Genomic DNA, 23,479 nt, shown 5'->3' on the forward strand with positions numbered 1-23,479 from the left:
GACCACTTTCTAAATTTCTGACAATATACCTCTATCTCATCCTGACCCTGACACAGAGCCAGCAAATTTTTCTCTGCCTGATCCACTGAATTAGGTTCATCGTACAGCAATCCGAGTGCCAGGAAAAACGCATCGATATTACTTAATGCAGGATCTCCTGACGCAAGAGAAAATGCCCAGTCCTGAGGGTCACCACGTAAAAAAGAAATAATGATCCTAACTTGTTGAACAGGGTCACCAGAGGAGCGAGGTTTCAAAGCCAGAAATAGTTTACAATTATTTTTGAAACTCAGAAATTTAGTTCTATCTCCAAAAAACAAATCAGGAATAGGAATTCTCGGTTCTAACATAGAATTCTGAACCACAAAGTCTTGAATATTTTGTACTCTTGCCGTGAGCTGATCCACACATGAAGACAGACCTTTAATGTCCATCGCTACACCTGTGTCCTGAACCACCCAAATGTCTAGGGGAAAAAAAAGGCAAAACACAGTGCAGAGAAAAAAAAATGGTCTCAGAACTTCTTTTTTCCCTCTATTGAGAATCATTAGTACTGTTGGCCTCCAGTACTGTTATGATAGGTAATTCAGTACCACAATGGACATAGAGGTCAGAGCACATACAGTGACCTGACAATAACCAAAAACATAGAACGAGCTCTGAGACGTGGGAACTCTGCTGACCGCAATCCCTAATCCTCTCCAACCACACTAGAGGCAGCTGTGGATTGCGCCTAACGCTCCCTATGCAACTCGGCACAGCCTGAGAAACTAGCTAGCCTGAAGATAGAAAATAAGCCTACCTTGCCTCAGAGAAATACCCCAAAGGAAAAGGCAGCCCCCACATATAATGACTGTGAGTTAAGATGAAAAGACAAACGCAGAGATGAAATAGATTTAGCAAAGTGAGGCCCGACTTTCAGAACAGAGCGAGGATAGGAAAGGTAACTTTGCGGTCAACACAAAACCCTACAAAAACCACGCAAAGGGGGCAAAAAGACCCTCCGTACCGAACTAACGGCACGGAGGTACACCCTCTGCGTCCCAGAGCTTCCCGCAAGCAAGAAAAAACAAATAGACAAGCTGGACAGAAAAAAAACAGCAAACAAAATAGCAAAGCGGAACTTAGCTATGCAGAGCAGCAGGCCACAGGAACGATCCAGGAGGAAACAGGTCCAATACTAGAACATTGACTGGAGGCCAGGATCAAAGCACTAGGTGGAGTTAAATAGAGCAGCACCTAAAGACTTCACCACATCACCTGAGGAAGGAAACTCAGAAGCCGCAGTACCACTTTCCTCCACCAACGGAAGCTCAAAGAGAGAATCAGCCGAAGTACCACTTGTGACCACAGGAGGGAGCTCTGCCACAGAATTCACAACACATATATAAATATCTAATAAATATATAATATCTATTTCATAGGCACATCTTCTTGACCACAACTAGTGTTGAGCATTCCGATACCGCAAGTATCGGGTATCGGACGATATTTGCGGTATCGGAATTCCGATACCAAGTTCCGATATTTTTGCGATATCGGGAATCGGTATCGGGATCCATATTCATGTGTAAAATAAAGAATAAAAATTAAAAATATTGATATACTCACCCTCGGACGTGCCCTGGTTGTAACCGCTGCAACCGGCAGCCTCCCTTCCTAAGAATGAGCGAGTGAAGGACCTGCGATGACGTCGCAGCTTGTGATTGGTCACATGAGCGGTCACGCGACCAATCACAAGCCGCAACGTCATCGAAGGTCCTTCACCCTGCATTCTTAGGAACAGAAGCTGCCGGTTACACCGCTAAGGTCCAGGGTCCGCCGGAGGGGTGAGTATATTGCAGATTCAGTCTTCCCAGCCTGGTGCAGGGCTACAATTTTGTTTCTGGTGTCCTTTGACAGCTCTTTGGTCTTCACCATAGTGGAGTTTGGAGTCAGACTGTTTGAGGGTGTGCACAGGTGTCTTTTTATACTGATAACAAGTTTAAACAGGTGCCATTACTACAGGTAATGAGTGGAGGAAAGAGGAGACTCTTAAAGAAGAAGTTACAGGTCTGTGAGAGCCAGAAATCTTGATTGCTTGTTTCTGACCAAATACTTATTTTCCACCATAATATGCAAACAAAATGTTAAAAAAACAGACAATGTGATTTTCTGGATTTTTTTTTCTCAGTTTGTCTCCCATAGTTGAGGTCTACCTATGATGTAAATTACAGACGCCTCTCATCTTTTTAAGTGGTGGAACTTGCACTATTGCTGACTGACTAAATACTTTTTTGCCCCACTGTATATACAGGGGAGATGACACAGGTGTATACTGTATGTAGGAGGAGATGACATACAGGTATATACATATACAGGGGAGATAACACACAGGTGTATACTGTATACAGGATGAGATGACACACAGGTATATGCTATATACAGGGGAGATGACACAGGTATATATGTATGTAGGAGGAGATGAAATACAGTTGTATGCTGTATACAGGAGGAGATGAAATACAGGTATATACTATATCCAGGAGGAGATGACACGGGTATATACTATTTACAGGAGATGACACACAGGTATATACTGTATGTAGGAGGAGATTAAATACAGTTGTATACTGTATACAGGAGATGACATACAGGTATATACTATATACAGGAGGAGATGACACACAGGTATATACTATATACAAGGGAGATGACACAGGTGTATACTGTATGTAAGAGGAGATGACATACAGGTATATACTGTATACAGGAGGAGATGACATACAGGTATATACTGTATGTAGGAGGAGATGACATACAGGTATTTATACACCATGTTCCAAATTATTATGCAAAATATATTTTTCTCGGATTTTCCTAAATAGTCGGTGCAAATGACAGTCTAATAAAAGTCATCAACCCTTAGATCAGGGGTCCCCAACCTGTAGCTCGGGAGCCACATGTGGCTTGCAATCCCAGGAATTGTGGCTCGCGACTGTCTGCCAGCTTGGTGCATTAGCTCCAGGTCTAGCAAACAGGTATGAAGAGTACATCTCAAAATTGTGAAATTTTGAGTAGCCCAGCACAGAAGATCAGATCTAGATGCACATATACTGGTCTTAGGGGTTTAGAGATGTTTTAGGTATGGTACACTGGAGGATGATACTACCTATTAGAGGAGGTTCTTGAAGCCGGATGCAAGTGTGTTGGGAGTCCTTGATGGGATAATACTGAATTGGGGCATAGTGGGAACCCCTGGGTCTCAGTGTACTGCTTTGGAGTGATTTCTGTGGAAAAGCTTTGGTTATCATTATACCCATAATGGGGGCTTTGGTTGACACAACTTTGAGGGTGACAAGCAGGATGTTGCTCGTGACCCCCTCTCAGAGCTGAATGTGGCTCTCAAGGTCAAAAAGTTTGGGGACCGCTGCCTTAGATTATACATCGAATTTTATTGAAGAACCCTTCCAATGATAACAGTATAATCTCCAAAACGAATAAAACCTCACAATGCACTGTTCCAAATTATTAGGCACAGTAGAATTTCTAAACATTTGATATGTTTTAAAGAACTGAAAATGCTCATTTGTGGAATTTGAAGCATTGGGCCGGGGTCACACCCAGCGTAGGGAAATACGGTCCGTAATTTACATGCGTAATACGCAGAAATATTCCCAAAATAGTGATCCGTATGTCATCCGTAGGCAAGGTGTGGCAGTGTATTTTACGCATGTTTACCTCTGTATGTAATCCGTATGCCATCCGTAATGCGTTTTTTTAACGCAAACTCACAAATTGGACATGTTAATGGTTTTGAGGCCTGAAAATAATTTAAATCATCAGCCTAATCCTATTTAAGGCCTCAACAACAGATGAAACCCTCCCATATGGCCATTTTGTTGCTGTGCTTGGGTAGGTGTTGTGGTGTTACTTGTGTAACATGTCTGGCGTCCTGCAATTCACACCAACTCAGCGGGTGTTAGTTAATTGGGTCTTGTCACGCCGCTTTGGCCAGCCATACCCTGTGATAGTTGATCCACGAAGGAGGAGAAGAATGTGGGTGCGTCCACTTTTGCGGCAACGCCTCACTAAAGGGCATTTTCACAGGCTCTATTCAGCTCTGTGGACACATTCGGGAAAATTCTACAACTACTGTCGGATGATAATATCCACCTTTGATATATTGTTGGAGATCGTACGTCCAGGAATCACGTATCAGGATACCAGGATGTGGAAATGCATATCCGCAGAGGAGCGTCTTCTCCTTACCTTACGGTATGTAATCACCATCCTCACATACTGTATGTTGATGATATTTTTTTGGTAATGTTAACAACCTAGCATATTTTGTTAATTACAGTAGCTTACAAAATGTTTTATCAATCCTATACAAATATGTCTTAAAGGTTAAATGTTGTTATCCAGTGTAAATTTATGAAGGTACACTGTTCTCCTGCCTTTTTAAAAAAATTTTTTTTTTTAACTATGGTTTAGTCTAAGCATTGTAACGTAGATATTTTTTGTCTTGTGCTTTCAGATTCCTGTCAACTGGCTTAACTTATGCAGCATTACATCTTGAATTTCTCATAGGGCGGTCAACAATTTTAGGCATTGTACGTAACACATGTATAGAAATCTGGAACAGACTGCATGGACTTGTGATGCCGGAGCCTAAAATGGAGGATTGGCTCAAAATAGCCCGTGCTTTTTCACAATCTTGTTTTTTTTCTCACTGTATTGGAGCCTTGGATGGGAAACATATCAGGGTGCGTAAGCCACCGAACTCGGGCACCCAATTCTATAATTATAAGCAGTTTTTTTCCGTAGTTCTGTTAGCTGTAGTTGACAGTAACTACAGGTTTATAATTGTAGACATTGGGGCCTATGGGCGAACTGGAGACTCTAGAGTCTTAAATGCGTCCATTATGGGTCGGCGGCTACGTGAAAACCTGTTGGACCTCCCACCACCACAACAACTCCCAGGCTCCAATGCTGAACCAGTGCCATATGTACTTGTGGCAGATGAGGCCTTCCAATTGACCAGGCATGTCATGAGGCCTTATCCCCGACGCAACCTGGATCACCGGCAGCGTGTATTTAATGTCAGACTTTCATGGGCACGGTGACTGGTGGAGTGCGCCTTTGGCATTATGGCAGCAAAATGGCGTGTTCTCTAGTCTGCCATTCAGCTGAGTGTGGCAAATGTTAATGAAGTAATAAAAGCTTGTGCTGTTCTACACAACTTCACAAGAATTCATGAGTGCTCCTCAGCTGACAGTGGTGAAGGCATGTCGCCTAATGTGGGTAGGCCTACAACACAAGTCCTTCCTCCGCGGCGTCCCCTTTCTGGCCTAAAATTTAGGGATATATTTACAAATTATTTTGTGTCAACTCTTGGAGCTACTCCCTGGCAAGATAATGCTGTTTCTATGTTGTAATGTTGAAATATATATCTATATATGTTTTGCCAAGTTAAAATCTTTAAAAAACAAAAAAAAAAAAAACTATGTGTGTTTCTTTGACTAATGGAGCAGATGTTCAACAACCGAGTAATTGTGTCAGATGTTTGAATGATTGGTCAAACAAACTGTAAATGATTTTGGACTCTATTTTTTCTTTTGAGCCCAAGCCACTTTGGTTTTTTATAAAAGTAATAAAAAAAAAATTTAACCAAGTGCTATCACAGCAGATTAAAACATAAAATTTTACGAAAATTAAATATAAAAAATTAGCAAAATATGAAAAAAAAACCATTACAGATTTCTGTACATTGGTGGAGGAGATGGTGGAAGCTCAGGGCTCTGGTCAGGTGGCCTTTGTTGGGCCAATTGTACATCATCCTGTGTGTTGGATGTTTGACCATGCTCAAAATGTTGCCCTTGATCATATTGGCCAGTTGGGTATTGGCTAGAAACATACATGATTTGAGTCTGGCCCTCATGAGGTTGCAAAAAAGGCCTTGACTCATAACCCCACCCAATATGGCCATGTCGTCCAAAACCAGGTTGGGACCAGCCTCCAGCACTGGGTCTGGACAAGTGGCCATATTGGGAAGGTTGCTGGAGTATTGGATTATTGTAATGTGATGGCCTTGGTTGGTTTTGGGTGGGAAGGGGTTGACATTTATAAAAATCTGAATGTAACCCCTTTCTCATGTCCAGCACCATGTAATTAATGGTGCTAGATAGATAAATAAATGATAATAATTTTAATGTAAAATACAATAGGTAGTAAATCATGTAAGTAATATACATTGTATATATATATAATATCACTGACTGCCTCCTTTGGCCTTACTCAATGGTCCTCTGAGGCCACTCACAAAGATGGCCACACGCTGGACCTCATCTTCACCCGCCTCTGCTCCCTTACTAATCTCACTAACACACCCCTCCCCCTGTCTGACCACAACCTACTGACATTCTCTTCCCTCTCCTCTCCTAATGTGCAACCCTCACTCCACAAACTCCCTCGCAGAAATCTCAAACATCTCAACTTACAATCACTCTCGGAGTCCCTTCTCCCTCTCACAGACATAGCCTCCCTTCATGACACAATTGCTGCTGCCACTTTTTATAACACCACAATAACAGCAACACTCAATTCGGCTGCCCCGCTCATGCATAGTAAAACTCGTACAATTAACAGGCAGCCCTGGCTGACCAGCCTGACCAAAGAATTGAGACGGGCTTCCAGGATTGCTGAGCGGAGATGGAAGCAATCCCGCTCTGCTGACCACTTCACCACATACAAGCAATCCCTCGGCAGCTTCAAGTCCATGCTCATTGCCTCAAAACAAACTTACTTCTCATCTCTCATATCCTCCCTGTCTCACAACCCTAAACAGCTTTTCAACACTTTCAATTCTCTACTCCATCCCCCAGCACCTCCCCCCTCCCCCCTCATTTCTGCTGAAGACTTCGCCTCTTTCTTTAAACAGAAGATCGATACGATCAGAGAAAGTTTTGGCCCACAGCGCCCACTGCCCCTACTAGCTGCTCAACCCTGCTCCTCCAAAACCAGCTTCTCCACCATGACAGAAGATCAGCTCTCCACCCTCCTGTCAAGATCACACCTCACCACCTGCACGCTTGACCCGCTCCCATCTCACCTCATCCCTAATCTTCCATGGTCTTCATCCCAACCCTAACGCACCTCTTCAACCTCTCACTCACAACAGGTGTCTTCCCCTCTTCCTTCAAGCATGCCAAGATCACACCCATCCTCAAAAAGCCCTCCCTCGACCCATCCTCTGTGTCTAGCTATCGCCCGATATCTCTTCTCCCTTATGCCTCCAAATTGCTGGAGCAACATGTCCATCTTGAACTGTCCTCCCACCTCTCCTCCTGCTCCCTCTTTGATCGGTTACAATCAGGCTTCCGTTCCCATCACTCAACTGAAACTGCCCTAACTAAAGTCACCAATGACCTGCTAACTGCCAGGAGCAAGCGACACTACTCTGTCCTCCTTCTCCTGGACCTGTCTTCTGCCTTTGACACTGTGGACCACTCCCTTTTGCTACAAATTCTCTCATCTCTTGGCATCTCAGACTTGGCCCTATCTTGGATCTCATCATATCTGACAGACCGAACATTCAGTGTCTCCCTCCCCCACACTACCTCCTCACTTCGCCCCTTGTCAGTCGGTGTTCCTCAAGGCTCTGTTCTGGACCCCTACTCTTCTCCATCTACACTTTCGGCCTGGGACAGCTCATAGAATCCCACGGTATGCAGTACCACCTCTACGCCGATGACACGCAGATCTACCAATCTGGACCTGACCTCACCTCCTTACCAAAATCCCGCACTGTCTGTCTGCCATTTCAGCCTTCTTTTCTGCTCGCTTTCTACAACTGAACATGGACAAAACAGAATTCATCATCTTTCCCCCATCTCACTCTACCCCTCCACCAGACCTATCCATCAATGTCAATGGCTGCTCACTTTCCCGAGTCCCACACGCCCGGTGCCTCGGGGTGATCCTCGACTAATCTACCTGTCTCCCCGCTATTCCCCAGCCTCTCCCCTATGTCAAGCTCTTCACTGGCTTCCTATCGCCCAGAGACTCCAGTTCAAAACGCTCACAATGACATACAAAGCCATCCACAACCTGTCTCCTCCATACATCTGTGACATGGTCTCCCGGTACCTACCTACACGCAACCTCTGATCCTCTCAAGACCTCCTTCTCTACTCTCCTCTCATCTCATCTCTTCTTCCCACAACCGCATCCAAGACTTCTCCCGTGCTTGCCCCATACTCTGGAACTCTCTACCCCAACACATCAGACTCTCGCCTACCATAGAAACCTTCAAAAAGAACCTGAAGACCTACCTCTTCCGACAAGCCTACAGCCTGCAGTGATCCTGAAGTTACTGAACCGCCGCGCAACCTGCCCTACCCTCTCCTAGTGTTTCATCACCCATCCCCTGCAGACTGTGAGCCCTCGCGGGCAGGGTCCTCCCTCCTTATGTACCCGTGTGCCTTGTTATCTGCTCATGTTTAATGTATTTGTCTATATTTGCCTCATATTCACATGTAAAGCGCCATGGAATAAATGGAATAGATGCTAAAATGCATCCCGTGCGAACAGAGGCCACAGTGTACAGAACAATTTGGGCCCAGCTGCACCCTGCAAAAAATATACGTGCAAAAAAAACATATAAATATATGTAAGGTATTAGTTGATATTATGGCCATAATATGGAAGCTGGTCCACTGGTCAGCCCGCCATATGGTGTCATTAAAGGGAACCTGTCACCCCGTTTTTTGAGATTGAGCTATAAATACTGTTAAATAGGGCCTGCGCTGTGTGTTCCTATAGTGTATGTAGTGTACCCCGATTCCCCACCTATGCTGAGAAATAACTTACCAAAGTCGCCGTTTTCGCCTGTCAATCAGGCTGGTCAGGTCGGGAGGGCGTGGTGACATCGCTGGTTCTTCCTCAGCTTTACGTTGGTGGCGTAGTGGTGAACAAGCAGCGCGCGATCTGCGCTGTCTTCTCTTTCGTCGGTGGGGGCGGCCATCTTCCTGGGGCCGCGCGTGCGCAGATCGAGTGCTCTGCTGCACAGGGCTTCAGGAAAATGGCCGCGGGATGCCGCGCGTGCGCATTAGAGATCGCGGCGGCCATTTTCCCAAAGCCGAGATGCAAACTCGGCTTTGGGAAAATGGCCGCCGCGATCTCTAATGCGCACGCACGGCATCCCGCGGCCATTTTCCTGAAGCCCCGTGCAGCAGAGCACTCGATCTGCGCACGCGCGGCCCCAGGAAGATGGCCGCCCCCACCGACGAAAGAGATGACAGCGCAGATCGCGCGCTGCTTGTTCACCACTACGCCACTACGCCACCAACGTAAAGCTGAGGAAGAACCAGCGATGTCACCACGCCCTCCCGACCTGACCAGCCTGATTGACAGGCGAAAACGGCGACTTTGGTAAGTTATTTCTCAGCATAGGTGGGGAATCGGGGTACACTACATACACTATAGGAACACACAGCGCAGGCCCTATTTAACAGTATTTATAGCTCAATCTCAAAAAACGGGGTGACAGGTTCCCTTTAATAGGCTGTAGCCAGATGCTTTGTATTCCTTGTGTGAACACGCCACATACAGAGTATTTTATCTTAGTGCATTGGTGTACCACACGGCCAAACCCTTATTGAAGGCTGGCTGGTTCATTAGGTATTGCACCTGTGCACTTGCTATTTTGTTCGGGTCCGCTGCACCCTGCTTGTGCATTTGTATTGAGGCCTATTTAGACAGGTAAGCATCTTTGCCTGTTTTTGGTGTTATTGCTTTCTGCCACTACAAATGTGTTCACTGGGAAATGTCATTGTAACATTTAATAACCCTAGCTGGCCATGTGGTGTGTGCCCAATTCCCCAATGTGGGTTCCTTTTTTAACAAAATAATAGTGCCATCACAGCCCCTTTGCCCAAAATGCACCGTACAGAGCACGTTCACCCTGGTGATCTATTGGCAGTTAAAGGACACATTGCAGGAGACAGAATGAAGAAGTAGGCCCAATGTTATGTCATGCCCAAATCCTTTTTTAACAAAACAATAGTGCCATCACAGCCCCTTTGCCCAAAATGCACCGTACAGAGCACGTTCACCCTGGTGATCTAGTGGCAGGTAAAGGACACATTGCAGGTGACAGAATTAAGAAGTAGATCCAATGTAGGGGTGTTTTAACAAAAATTGTTTACGGGAAGATAAACACCTTGCAAAACTGTAAAGTGGTTTCCTACACAGTTGCTGCTGGGAAGGTGCAGGTTTGTAGTAAAAATATGGTGGACAAATCGTTGGATGAAGTGATCAGGAAAAGGAGCATGGTGATGACAGGAATGGGAACGTACATGATTAATAACAGCGGTGGCTATGGGAGGTATGAGATCCAGGATACAGCCTACAATGATTAGTCGTTGAGCAACCAACAATTATCAGAATGTGTTTCATGCCCGTCAGAAGATCGGTGTAACAGATGCGCATGTTTGACTCGGCCTAAAAAATGCCTGTCAAAAATATGTAGATAACCACGACCCTGGGAAACACCAGATTTCCTCTTTACGAGATATGGATGATGATGGTATTGATGATGACTTTGAAATTTACCACATCAACACCAAGAAGATGAAGATCACAGCTTCAAAAAATGCGCAAAAAAGGCCGTGAATGTCTGGAAAATCATTTTCTCTTGGGCTAACTTTCCCTCTTACTAAAGTGGTACCGAATGATGCATACACAGTTCTCATGTCTATTTAGCGTGAGATGATTGAATGATGTATTCTGTTTTGCCCATGTCCACTTTTTGAAAGCGAGCATAAAAGAAGGATAAAATAGCGGCAAGACGTGTGATTTTGGTCAGTAAGGAGGTAATGTCAGGTGCAGATAGATAGATCTGCGTGTCAGCGGAGTACTGATAATATTGCAAACCGTGCCATTACATCAGCTGTCCCAGGCCGAAGGTGTAGATGGAGAAGAGTAGGGGTCGAGGTGAGGAGGTGGTGTGGGAGAGGGAGACACTGAATGTCCCCGTAACACCCTGGTTGTTTTTTAAAGACTCTGCCGATAACCCCAGAAAGGCCATTTGCACCAATGGCCATGCCCGCATCAGCAGGGGTAGCAAAACTCCCATCCTAATCACCACAAGCATGATCAGGCACATGGCACCAAAGCACCTGACTTTGTTGGCTGAACACAAGGCTCCATGAACAGTGTCTGTGGGTGATACCACTGCTTCTTCCGATGTGCGTGCAAGCCAATCCCCTTTCCATGGTGCATGCAAAGATGCCTCATGTCCTGCATCTGCAGTTGCACACAAACTCAACTAGCACCATTAACAAGCACGTCCACGTCCTTGTCCCAGCGCAGCATTCAGTTGTCCATACCCCAGTCTTTGGAACGCAAGCGGAAATAAGCAGCCAATGCCACAGTACTAAATTCACACATTTCTCGTCTGCTTGTGCTCGAAAAGTGACATTTTAGACCCATAGGACACATAAGCTTTCCGCAACCTGATGCCGGTGACCATCACAAGGTACTCGTTACCCAGCTGCCACAATTTTTCCTGGTCTGCCATCACAACATTACACAAGCAAGCACGTGTCCCACAACATTACCTGGGCCCTCTACAATGCTGTTACAGGGAAAGTGCACCTAAACACGGACACTTTGATAAGTGCACGTGGGCAGGGATGGTACATCTCGCTGACGGCACACTGGGTTAGCGTAGAGGAAGCCATGACCCAATCGGACATTGGGAGACCATGTTGCAGATGTATGGAGACAGGTTGTGGAAGGCTTTGTCTGTCATAGTTAGGGTTTTAAACTGTAGCCTCTGGGCAATTGGAAGGCACTGAATGGCCTGGCAGAAAGTAGAGGCTGGGGAATAACAGAGGGACAGTTGGATTACTTGGGCATCAGACTTTAGGATAGATTGGAGTGGTGCAAGAGTACTAGGGGGGAGGCCAGAGAGTAGAAGGTTGCAATAGTGGAGACGGGAGATAATGAGGGCGTGCGCAAACATTTTTGCAGTTTCTTGGAATGTACGGATCCTGGAAATGTTTTTGAGTTGCAGTCGGCAGGAGGAGGCAAGGGCTTGGATATGTATATTGAAAGAGAGGGCAGAGTTGAGGATCACCCCGAGGCCCCGAACATGCGGGACTATTTGTACCAGTGTGCCGTCCCGGCATTACACAGGCACATGTCCCACAACATTACCTATGCCCTCCACAATGCTGTTATTGGGAAAGTCCACCTAACCACAGACACGTGGACAAGTGCTTGTGGTCAGAGACGGTACATCTCACTAATGGCACACTGGGTTAACATAGTGGAAGCCAGGACCCAGTCCGACCTTGGGATCGTGCACATCCTCCCAACCCCGAGTATTGCGGGCCCTACGTTAATCTGGTTTGCCACCACAGTCTACAGCTCCTGCACCTCCTCCTTCTCATCCTCTTCGGCCTCCATCTCCGAAAGTAACACATCAGTCACAAGCTGGAAGCACTGGAGCACTGCCTCAGCCAAGCGGGAACAGGCTGTGCTGAAGATAATATGCTTAGGAGACAAACCGCACAATGATGAAGAGTTGTTTACAGCTCTGAAAGAGCAGGCAGATCTGTGGTTGATGCCACTGAACCTACAGCCAGGCATGGTCACGTGTGACAATGGCTGGAACCTGGTGGCTGCTCTGTGTCGAGGCGAGCTCACACAGGTGCCATGCCTGGCCCATGTGCTTAACCTCATTGTTCAACATTTTCTGAAAAGCAACTCAGAGGTGTCAGATCTGCTAGGAAAAGTACGAGGCTTTGCGTAAACATTTTAGAAAGTCAGTTATAGCTTCATCCGCCCTTGCCGTGATTCTGCAGTGCTTGCAGCTTCTGGCTCACCGACTGGTGTGTGATGTCCTCCCCATGCATTGGAACTCTACACTGGATATTTTGGAAAGGATTTGTGAGCAGAAGAGGGAAGTTGTTGACTACCAGCATCAATAAGGCCGTTGGTATTCAGTTCTGACTTCACACATAAGTTCTCTGGAGTGCACATGGATGTCAGACATATGTACCATCCTTCAAACCTTTGAGGAATTCACCAAGATGGTGAATGGCAATGACGCCATAATTAACATCTCCAGCCTGCTTCTCTGTGTTCTAATATTAATATTTATAGTTATTTATATAGCGTCAACATATTTACAGTTTCAAACACAACAGTCCTAAGTAACAACGATAACAATAATACAATAATTCAACAGAAATAAAACAATCCTGCTCATGACAGCTTACAATCTACATTAAGTAACAACGATAACAATAAATCAACCCCCCAAAAAACGACAACTTACAATCTGTAATGAGGTGGGGAGATAAAAACTACAGGGGAATGTATTTACAATGATGTATTTACAATGATATTACTGAGGTTTGTCGAAAGTTGTGGAGGAGGAGGAGAGCATGGTCAGTTGTCTTCTTGGTGATGACACAGAAGTATCGACTGTTTGCAGTCTTGCACGCATGGCTGAGCTTATGTTCCACTGCTTTTCCCGTCACCCTCACGTTCTCAAAATTTTGGGTGACAGGAAATACTGATTAGTGACACTTCTAGACCCACGCTTCAAGGAGAACTTTATTTCTCTTATTCCAGAGGCAGACAGTTGTACTACAATGTTGGAGGACCATAGGGCCCTTCTAGCTGAATTATTAAAAAAAATCCCATCTGAAAACGCTGGCAGAAGAGGTCACAGTTCGTTGGCCAAGCAAGGCGTACAGGTGAGAGAGACACAACTCCAATCCATCAGAGGCAGAGGAACACTGACAAAGTTCGGGGAGAGTTTTCTCAGACACTCCAATCGCCCTGGCCCAGAGGCGTGGGGGACTCTCACAAGGAGTGTTTGGGAAAATGCTGAGGGAGTACCTTGCTGACCGTACCAACATCCTATGTCATTCCTCTGTCTCTCTTGATATGACCTGGTGGTTAGGACAATAATGGACCTGATGATCAAGAGCACCCGGAAACACCTGATAGCTACAAAAACACGGGACAAGCTCGGGGAAGTGGAAACTCTGCTGACCGCAATCCCTAATCCTATCACACACACTAGAAATAGCCGTGGATTGCTCCTAACGCTCCCTATGCAACTCGTCACAGCCTCAGAACTAGCTAGCCCTAAGAAAGGAAAATAAAGCCTACCTTGCCTCAGAGAAATTCCCCAAAGGAAAAGGCAGCCCCCCACATATAATGACTGTGAGTTAAGATGAAATCACAAACACAGAGATTAAATAGATTTAGCAAAGAGAGGCCCGACTTACTGGACAGACAGAGGATAGGAAAGGTCACTTTGCGGTCAGCACAAAAACCTACTACAAGCCACGCAGAGAGTGCAGGGAAAAAAAACCTTCCGCACCGACTCACGGTGCGGAGGCGCCCCTCTGCGTCCCAGAGCTTCCAGCAAGCAAGGCAATATTCACAATAGCAAGCTGGACAGAAAAAATAGCAAACAGGAAAATAGCAAAGAGGAACTTAGCTTCTGCTGGAGTAAACAGGTAACAGAACGATCCAGGAGCGAACTAGACCAATAGTACAACATTAAGAACTGATACCACTGATACATATCCTAGATCAAACCTCGGGATATAATCCCATACTTTTAAGGACAATGCAGAAATTACTAGGACACTCCAAAATTAACCAATCCTACAAAAACCAAGGAGTAATAAAGTCCCATAAGCGAGTGTACAAATATAAACAATAATTTTATTAAACATGTATATCACATATAAACAAATCAGCAGCACAGGGTACAGGGATGATGCGTATACAAAAACACTAACACTGTAGTAACACCAGAGGTATGGCAGGCGGATAACCTATATCCTGATATAGTACAACATACAATCCTAAAGTGCTAAGTGCAAAAATAAGGTGCCAAGATGCATGAGGCTATATCCCATCAGAATATAATGATCATGACATGTGATCAATCCTGCATAGGGTGGTCAAGAAAAATAATAAGTAAATAGCAATAGGTACTCCGCCATTCTTACCCGAATAAATGTGCCAGTGCGTGTTGCCAGCAGCCCCGACGCGCGTTTCGTGTTGGGCTTCCTCGGGGGGCTGTACAACATTGACAGCTGGCATGGGGCAACGATCTAAGTGGAGTTAAATAGAGCAGCCCACTAACGACTTAGCCTCGTCACCTGTGGAAGGAAACTCAGAAACACCCACAGCCACCAGAGGAAGTCCATGGACAGAACCAGCCGAAGTACCATTCATGACCACAGGAGGGAGCTTGACAACAGAATTCACAACACTCTCTGTATTGTGAACGTGCACTGTACTCACGGTCATGGAGCTCATGGTGCCTCGCTCTCTGGCAGTCACTGTGAACATGGCTCCTCGCTTTCTGACAGTAACACTTTTATTGGTGGGCATAGAGCCACATAGAAAAAAGGCATGTTGTATAGGAGATCAACATGACTAAATGGTAACAAAATATCAAAAGTTTTTATTGCACAACATAGTAAGCAAACAACACCATTAAAAACAATTAAAAAGCACAAAAAATGCCCGTAATAACGGGAATGCAAGACATATCCCACAGACTGAAGTGTAGTAATATATATTGGCACCTGAGAGGGCTAGAAATGATAATAACAGGGCATCTCCAGAATAAGAACAATCAAGATGGTAAATCAATATATTAAGAATAGTTATATACAGTGGGGCAAAAAAGTATTTAGTCAGTCAGCAATAGTGCAAGTTCCACCACTTAAAAAGATGAGAGGCGTCTGTAATTTACATCATAGGTAGACCTCAACTATGGGAGACAAACTGAGAAAAAAAAATCCAGAAAATCACATTGTCTGTTTTTTTATAATTTTATTTGCATATTATGGTGGAAAATAAGTATTTGGTCAGAAACAAACAATCAAGATTTCTGGCTCTCACAGACCTGTAACTTCTTCTTTAAGAGTCTCCTCTTTCCTCCACTCATTACCTGTAGTAATGGCACCTGTTTAAACTTGTTATCAGTAAAAAGACACCTGTGCACACCCTCAAACAGTCTGACTCCAAACTCCACTATGGTGAAGACCAAAGAGCTGTCAAAGGACACCAGAAACAAAATTGTAGCCCTGCACCAGGCTGGGAAGACTGAATCTGCAATAGCCAACCAGCTTGGAGTGAAGAAATCAACAGTGGGAGCAATAATTAGAAAATGGAAGACATACAAGACCACTGATAATCTCCCTCGATCTGGGGCTCCACGCAAAATCCCACCCCGTGGGGTCAGAATGATCACAAGAACGGTGAGCAAAAATCCCAGAACCACGCGGGGGGACCTAGTGAATGAACTGCAGAGAGCTGGGACCAATGTAACAAGGCCTACCATAGGTAACACACTACGCCACCATGGACTCAGATCCTGCAGTGCCAGACATGTCCCACTGCTTAAGCCAGTACATGTCCGGGCCCGTCTGAAGTTTGCTAGAGAGCATTTGGATGATCCAGAGGAGTTTTGGGAGAATGTCCTATGGTCTGATGAAACCAAACTGGAACTGTTTGGTAGAAACACAACTTGTCGTGTTTGGAGGAAAAAGAATACTGAGTTGCATCCATCAAACACCATACCTACTGTAAAGCATGGTGGTGGAAACATCATGCTTTGGGGCTGTTTCTCTGCAAAGGGGCCAGGACGACTGATCCGGGTACATGAAAGAATGAATGGGGCCATGTATCGTGAGATTTTGAGTGCAAACCTCCTTCCATCAGCAAGGGCATTGAAGATGAAACGTGGCTGGGTCTTTCAACATGACAATGATCCAAAGCACACAGGGCAACGAAGGAGTGGCTTCGTAAGAAGCATTTCAAGGTCCTGGAGTGGCCTAGCCAGTCTCCAGATCTCAACCCTATAGAAAACCTTTGGAGGGAGTTGAAAGTCTGTGTTGCCAAGCGAAAAGCCAAAAACATCACTGCTCTAGAGGAGATCTGCATGGAGGAATGGACCAACATACCAACAACAGTGTGTGGCAACCTTGTGAAGACTTACAGAAAACGTTTGACCTCTGTCATTGCCAACAAAGGATATATTACAAAGTATTGAGATGAAATTTTGTTTCTGACCAAATACTTATTTTCCACCATAATATGCAAATAAAATGTTAAAAAAACAGACAATGTGATTTTCTGGATTTTTTTTTCTCAGTTTGTCTCCCATAGTTGAGGTCTACCTATGATGTAAATTACAGACGCCTCTCATCTTTTTAAGTGGTGGAACTTGCACTATTGCTGACTGACTAAATACTTTTTTGCCCCACTGTATATGTTTAGATAGAATAACAATGGGAGCACCTGTCCCAGCAAGTACCTGCCAGATATGATGAGTGGAAAAAGGAAGGATATGGACCACATTAAAGGGTGTACACACTAAAACATCTAACTCCTACCGTGTATATGATAAGGACATATCTGCCCAACTACCATACCATCAAATGACCACTACAGGCTAAGTATAATAACCCAACCGAAGAAGCATCAAATAGGCAGTCTAATTTACGGGAGTATCATGTATATGCATACCAGTAAAGTGCGTAATGCTCAAAACCTATTAAAGACAATGACAGGTGAGTCAAAGGTCCAGTCCGTCCTGTCAGTCAGTTTGCCTTGATGCAGTGACACGCGTAGGGCAACATAGCCCCACGGACTCTCTTTGGCACCCTGAAGGAGCAGTTGTCTGACAGGAGAAAGCCAACTCCTCCACCATGCTTGCTGCTGTGGCGGGGGTGTGGGAAAGATGGAATCCACGATACGAGAGTGCAGCAGGAGAGGCTGTGTCAGAGGGGGTAAGCGAGGTTTCGGTGATGGCGAGGAAGGAAAAGATCATAGATGTAGGAAAGGTTGTTGCAGACAGAGCGAGCATTCCATAGGGCTCCTGTTAGTGGGACTGGGGACGCGGGGGCTGGGTGAATGGGTATAAGGTTAGAGAGGTTACGGAAGGTTGTGATAGAGTGTGGATGGGAGGTAGAAATGACTATGCAAATTCTCAGTGACAAACTATTGCAAACAAAAGGTGACATTTTTAGGCCACAATATTGCTAAAGGTACAGATTCCTGACTAAAGAGAGAAAACAGGCAGTGCTGACAAAACAGCATGGAGGAAAACAGAGACCGATAGCTTACTACTCAGCACAATTAGACCCAGTGATTAGAGGGTCTCCTACGTGTGTCCATGCTGTAAGAGCTGCTGTATTACTGCTAGGCATGTGAGATCACACTGACTTTTCCTTTGACAATTTACTCCCTGCATGACATCCATTCCATACTCGTACAAGTTCAACCAAAACACCTGTCTATGGCCAGACAGCTCAGACTTGAATGTGCCGTACTAATTCTTGAATATGTCCCCCTCACAAGATGTTATGTTCTGAATCCAGCCACTCATCTGCCTGTGGATTCAGAAAAGGGGGAATTGGTGACCGTATTAGTGAGGAAGAGTACTTTGACATGACGCACGAACATGACTGCATAGGAACTGATGAGTCAGGAGACAGTGGGTTGTACATATGTTCATGAAGAAAACCTGTTCCTAATGCATATTCTGAGGTTTTTATTTTTGTAGATGGCTCCAAATACCACCAGGATGGGCGGTTCTACACTGGACATGTAGTAGTATCCTCACATGAGGTAATCCGAGCTGAACCTCTCCCTCCTCACGTGTCGGTGCAGGAGGCAGAGTTGAAAGCACTCACTGAGGCGTGTAGAGCTGCTGCAGGTAAAGTCGCTAATATTTACACAGATTTGAATTGTGCATGGGGAATATCCAATGATTGTGGCCCTATCTGGAGAAGCAGAACGTTTCTTACATCAGCCGGTAAGCCCATTAACAATGTAGAGCTGGTGAAACAATTAGTGGAGGCATTGATGTTACCAGTCCAGGTTGGCATAATCAAGGTGAAAGCACACACAATCGGTGACTCCGTGGAGGTAGAGGACAACAGAAGGGCGGACAAGGCTATTAAAGTAGCAGCAAGGTGGCCTAGAGAGCAATGGACGGTGGCGGGGAGTCAGCGAATTCCAGCCACACTGAGCCTAGATGTCCTGAAATCCCTACAACTACCCAGAGAAGGAACACTGTGGAAGAATGGGAGCAGAGCTGAACTCAGAGTAGTATGGGAGAATAAGGATAAATTGTATATACCAAGGTCCCTGTTCCCAATCATGGCGCAAGCAACACGTGGCCCCACTCATGCCTCAAAAAGTCACATGTCCATGGTAGATGCCTTCTGGATCGCTCCGGATTTCAGTTACGCAGCCGTGAAACTCGTACAGTCATGCCTCATCTGTGCACAGCACAACCCAGGTAAGACAGGAAAAGTCCCTAAGAAAGCGACACCCAGGCCTCTCTACCCGTTTCAGAGACTGCAGACTGGCTACAAACAGCTACCCCAAGGTAGGAGTGTGTGAAAAATATCCTTGTATGTGTAGATCTCTTCTCTGGTTGGCCGGAAGCCTATCCGGTAAAATGTGCAAATGCTAAAGCGACTGCAGACAAACTGATGAAAGAACTGATCTGCAGGTATGGTGTTCCAGAAACCATAGAAAGCGATGGGGCACACACTTCACGGGAGAAATAATGAGGGAAGTCATGCCGGCCCTGGGAGTACAGCAAGCATATCATGCACCATATAGACCACAAAGTAGTGGGAAAGTGGAGAGACTAAACGGGACACTTAAACTGAAAATTCAAAGGCCACGGCAGACACAGGAAAGAGCGGGGTAGAGTGCTTGTCTCTTGCTCTTTTTTCGGTCAGACACACTTCAAACAGAAAGACAGGCTTGTGTCCTTTTGAAGTCCTGTTTGGTTCTGCCCTAAAGACTGGTCTGTACTTCCCACAGGTGCTACAAATGGAACACGGAACTATGACAGCCCATGTCCAGCCCTTGCAGAAAAGACTTAATGTGGTGCATAAACATGTGCTCTCATCCATTCCAGATCCTAATGCCAGTGCAGACGTACATCAGCTGAATCCAGGTGATTGGGTGGTCATACACAGACGTACATCAGCTGAATCCAGGTGATTGGGTGGTCATACACAGACGTACATCAGCTGAATCCAGGTGATTGGGTGGTCATACACAGACGTACATCAGCTGAATCCAGGTGATTGGTGGTTATACACAGACGTACATCAGCTGAATCCAGGTGATTGGTGGTCATACACAGACGTACATCAGCTGAATCCAGGTGATCGGTGGTCATACACAGACGTACATCAGCTGAATCCAGGTGATTGGGTGGTCATACACAGACGTGCATCAGCTGAATCCAGGTGATCGGTGGTCATACACAGACGTACATCAGCTGAATCCAGGTGATTGGGTGGTCATACACAGACGTACATCAGCTGAATCCAGGTGATTGGTGGTCATACACAGACGTGCATCAGCTGAATCCAGGTGATTGGTGGTCATACACAGACACGTGAGAAGGAGCCTAAATCCACGGTTTGATGGCATGTTTTAAAGTCCAGTTGACCACATTCACCTCAGTGAAACTTGAGGGAAAGCCCACCTGGATCAATGCCAGTCACTGCAAAAAAAGATCTTTTCACCGGCAGAATGACTGATCTTCTAATCACCTCTGACAAAATACAATAACATGATACAATATCTACAAAGTATGTACAAAATATTCATAACTTAGCAAACAAGTCTCTGTCCGGTATAGACTGAACCTTATCTTTTACCTTACACTCCTCCATGAAGCTCTCCTGACTACATTCTAACACATATTATGATTGGCCATACTATGTGGTTATATTGCATTCATTACACGCTGCTGTAGCGATACCTTGGGTTCATCGGGGTAGTGGACCTATAACAACACAATGTACAGATATTGTGGGTTTATTTCACTATACATGATTATTTACAGGTTATTGTGACAGAGACTTGTTTGCGAAGTTCTGAATATTTTGTGCATACTTTGTAGATATTGTATAATGTTATTGTATTTTGTCAGAGCTTTTGTATTAAGTCACTTTTGTATAGGGTATTTATACAGCTTCTTTCTCTTGCAGCGGCATATTGAATAAGACCGGAGATCGGTCGAAACGTCGAATAGAGTCGCTCATATACATTTTTATCTTCTCTGCTCTACGAATATTGTGTGTGACCACATAATTTTCCATTTTTGCATCACCTTATGGATAGAGTGTGCGGTGAATTCTCTTCATTCGAGGAGTTACACAGCTTTATGTCATTCCTTAACAACAATTGCCTAAACATACATCTGACATATCAATACCACTCACAGGTGTTTATCATTTTTTGGACATTAAAATTAAGAGAGACGCTATGAATATGTTGCAGACTAACATTTACAGAAAACCCAAGTCAGTAAATGCTCTACTGCACTCTTCTTCGTCTCACCCAAGTTCCCTTATCGATTCCAGGGCGTCAGTTTCTGCAACAATTATGCTCATCTGAGGCAGATTTTGAAACACAAGCTAAAGATCTTAAAGGGAACCTGTCACCCCGTTTTTTCAGATTGAGATAAAAATACTGTTAAATAAGGCCTGCGCTGTGCGTTACAATAGTGTATGTAGTGTACCCTGATTCCCCGCCTATGCTGCGAAATACATTACCAAAGTCGCTGTTTTCGCCTGTCAATCAGGCTGGACAGGTCGGGTGGGCGTGGTCAAATCAGGCTGGTCAGGTCGGGTGGGAGTGGTCACAGCGCTGTTTCTTCCCCAGCTTTACGTTGGTGGCGTAGTGGTGTGCGAATGTCCCAGTGCCGAATCCACTTGCGCGCACGTGAAGAAACAGCGCGCGATCTGCGCTATTACTGTCTTCAGTGGGGGCGGCCATCTTCCTGGGGCCGCGCGTGCGCAGATGGAGTGCTCTGCTGCACGGGGCTTCAGGAAAATGGCCGCGGGATGCCGCGCATGCGCAGAAGAGATCGCGGCAGCCATTTTCCTGATGCCGAGTATGCAAACTCGGCTCCAGGAAAATGGCCGCCGCGATCTCTTCTGCGCACGCGCGGCATCCCGCGGCCATTTTCCTGAAGCCCCGTGCAGCAGAGTACTCCATCTGCGCACGCGCGGCCCCAGTAAGATGGCCGCCCCACCGAAGACAGTAATAGCGCAGATCGCGCGCTGTTTCTTCACGTGCGCGCAAGTGGATTCGGCACTGGGACATGCGCACACCACTACGCCACCAACGTAAAGCTGGGGAAGAAACAGCGCTGTGACCACGCCCACCCGACCTGACCAGCCTGATTTGACCACGCCCACCCGACCTGACCAGCCTGATTGACAGGCGAAAACGGCGACTTTGGTAATGTATTTCGCAGCATAGGTGGGGAATCAGGGTACACTACATACACTATTGTAACGCACAGCGCAGGCCCTATTTAACAGTATTTTTATCTCAATCTGAAAAAACGGGGTGACAGGTTCCCTTTAACACCAGATTTTGTGATCGGGGCTCTTGTCATAGATGTATAAAGAGGGCGTATCACAGAGCTGAGAATACATCCAGACAACAATTACAATCTACCCCTCATCTATCATCACCATCACATGTAATACGTGTTATTACATTCCATCATTCACAATCATCCATGATGAGACAATGCCTGGAACAATCCTGGCCAATTTTATTACCTAATGCGACTTTATCCCAATATTTACCAAAGCCCCCTAGTATTACGTATCATCGGTCAAAAAATATTCACCTGGTCAGCAATCATTATATAAACTAAATGGCCAATTTTTTGGACAACCTCACCCTCTTGGTTTTGACATTCTACAGGATGCTGGTTTAAGGGAACACTGACTAGCTGGAGGAATACAGATCGGATCCATTGACCATCACAGAACCCTCAAAGACGTTTGGAGAATCCAGGTTGGAACAATCAGTCTACTTGGCCACGTACCTCAATAGACTATCAACTTCCTTACCTTGTCATTACCTCTTTTCTGTGGGAGCCTGCCAAAAGCGGAGTGCCACTGGTGGGAGTAGTCGGCCCTGGAAGCGCTAAGGTCGCAGCTCCTCTAATCCCGGCAAGCCAGCAGAAGAGCGAGACTCTGTGATTTGCACCATCTTGAATATTTGCTGGGACTGTTCTGCATGTTATTGTCTGTTGATGGTACAATAAAGTATTGCCACACTGTTTTACACTGTATTGTCTGAGTAGTATTCTGCCCACAGGGGAAGGCTTGTATTCGGTTGATTGAGCCCTGTTCCATGCGGTCTTTTTAAGATAGCTGGACCATCGGACGAGAGCACCCACTGACCACTGTGTCTCCACATGGTCCATTAACCCCTCTTAGTACTATGTAGATCACAGCAGTGCTCCAGATGTTTATTACATAGGACATCCACATCGGTGCTGCATATCCCCATCCACGATGTGTCTGACAGCCGCCTTTCAGGTGTCATTGGCCTTATCTGCCTTGTCCTGGCCCTGGATGACTGACATGTAATCCTGCCA

At 45.5% G+C, this 23,479-nt stretch overlaps 1 long non-coding RNA gene across 1 annotated transcript; it reads left to right on the plus strand.

Moving 5' to 3' along the window:
* The first annotated feature begins 17,308 nt into the window (after positions 1-17,308).
* On the plus strand, positions 17,309-23,160 carry LOC138662887 (uncharacterized). Its single transcript, XR_011318086.1, has 2 exons — positions 17,309-20,014; positions 22,798-23,160. It is a non-coding gene; the product is annotated as an uncharacterized lncRNA (long non-coding RNA).
* Positions 23,161-23,479: the final 319 nt, after the last annotated feature.

Source organism: Ranitomeya imitator, chromosome 2 (assembly GCF_032444005.1).
Source record: "Ranitomeya imitator isolate aRanImi1 chromosome 2, aRanImi1.pri, whole genome shotgun sequence".
In the NCBI taxonomy this organism is placed as follows: Eukaryota; Metazoa; Chordata; class Amphibia; order Anura; family Dendrobatidae; genus Ranitomeya; species Ranitomeya imitator.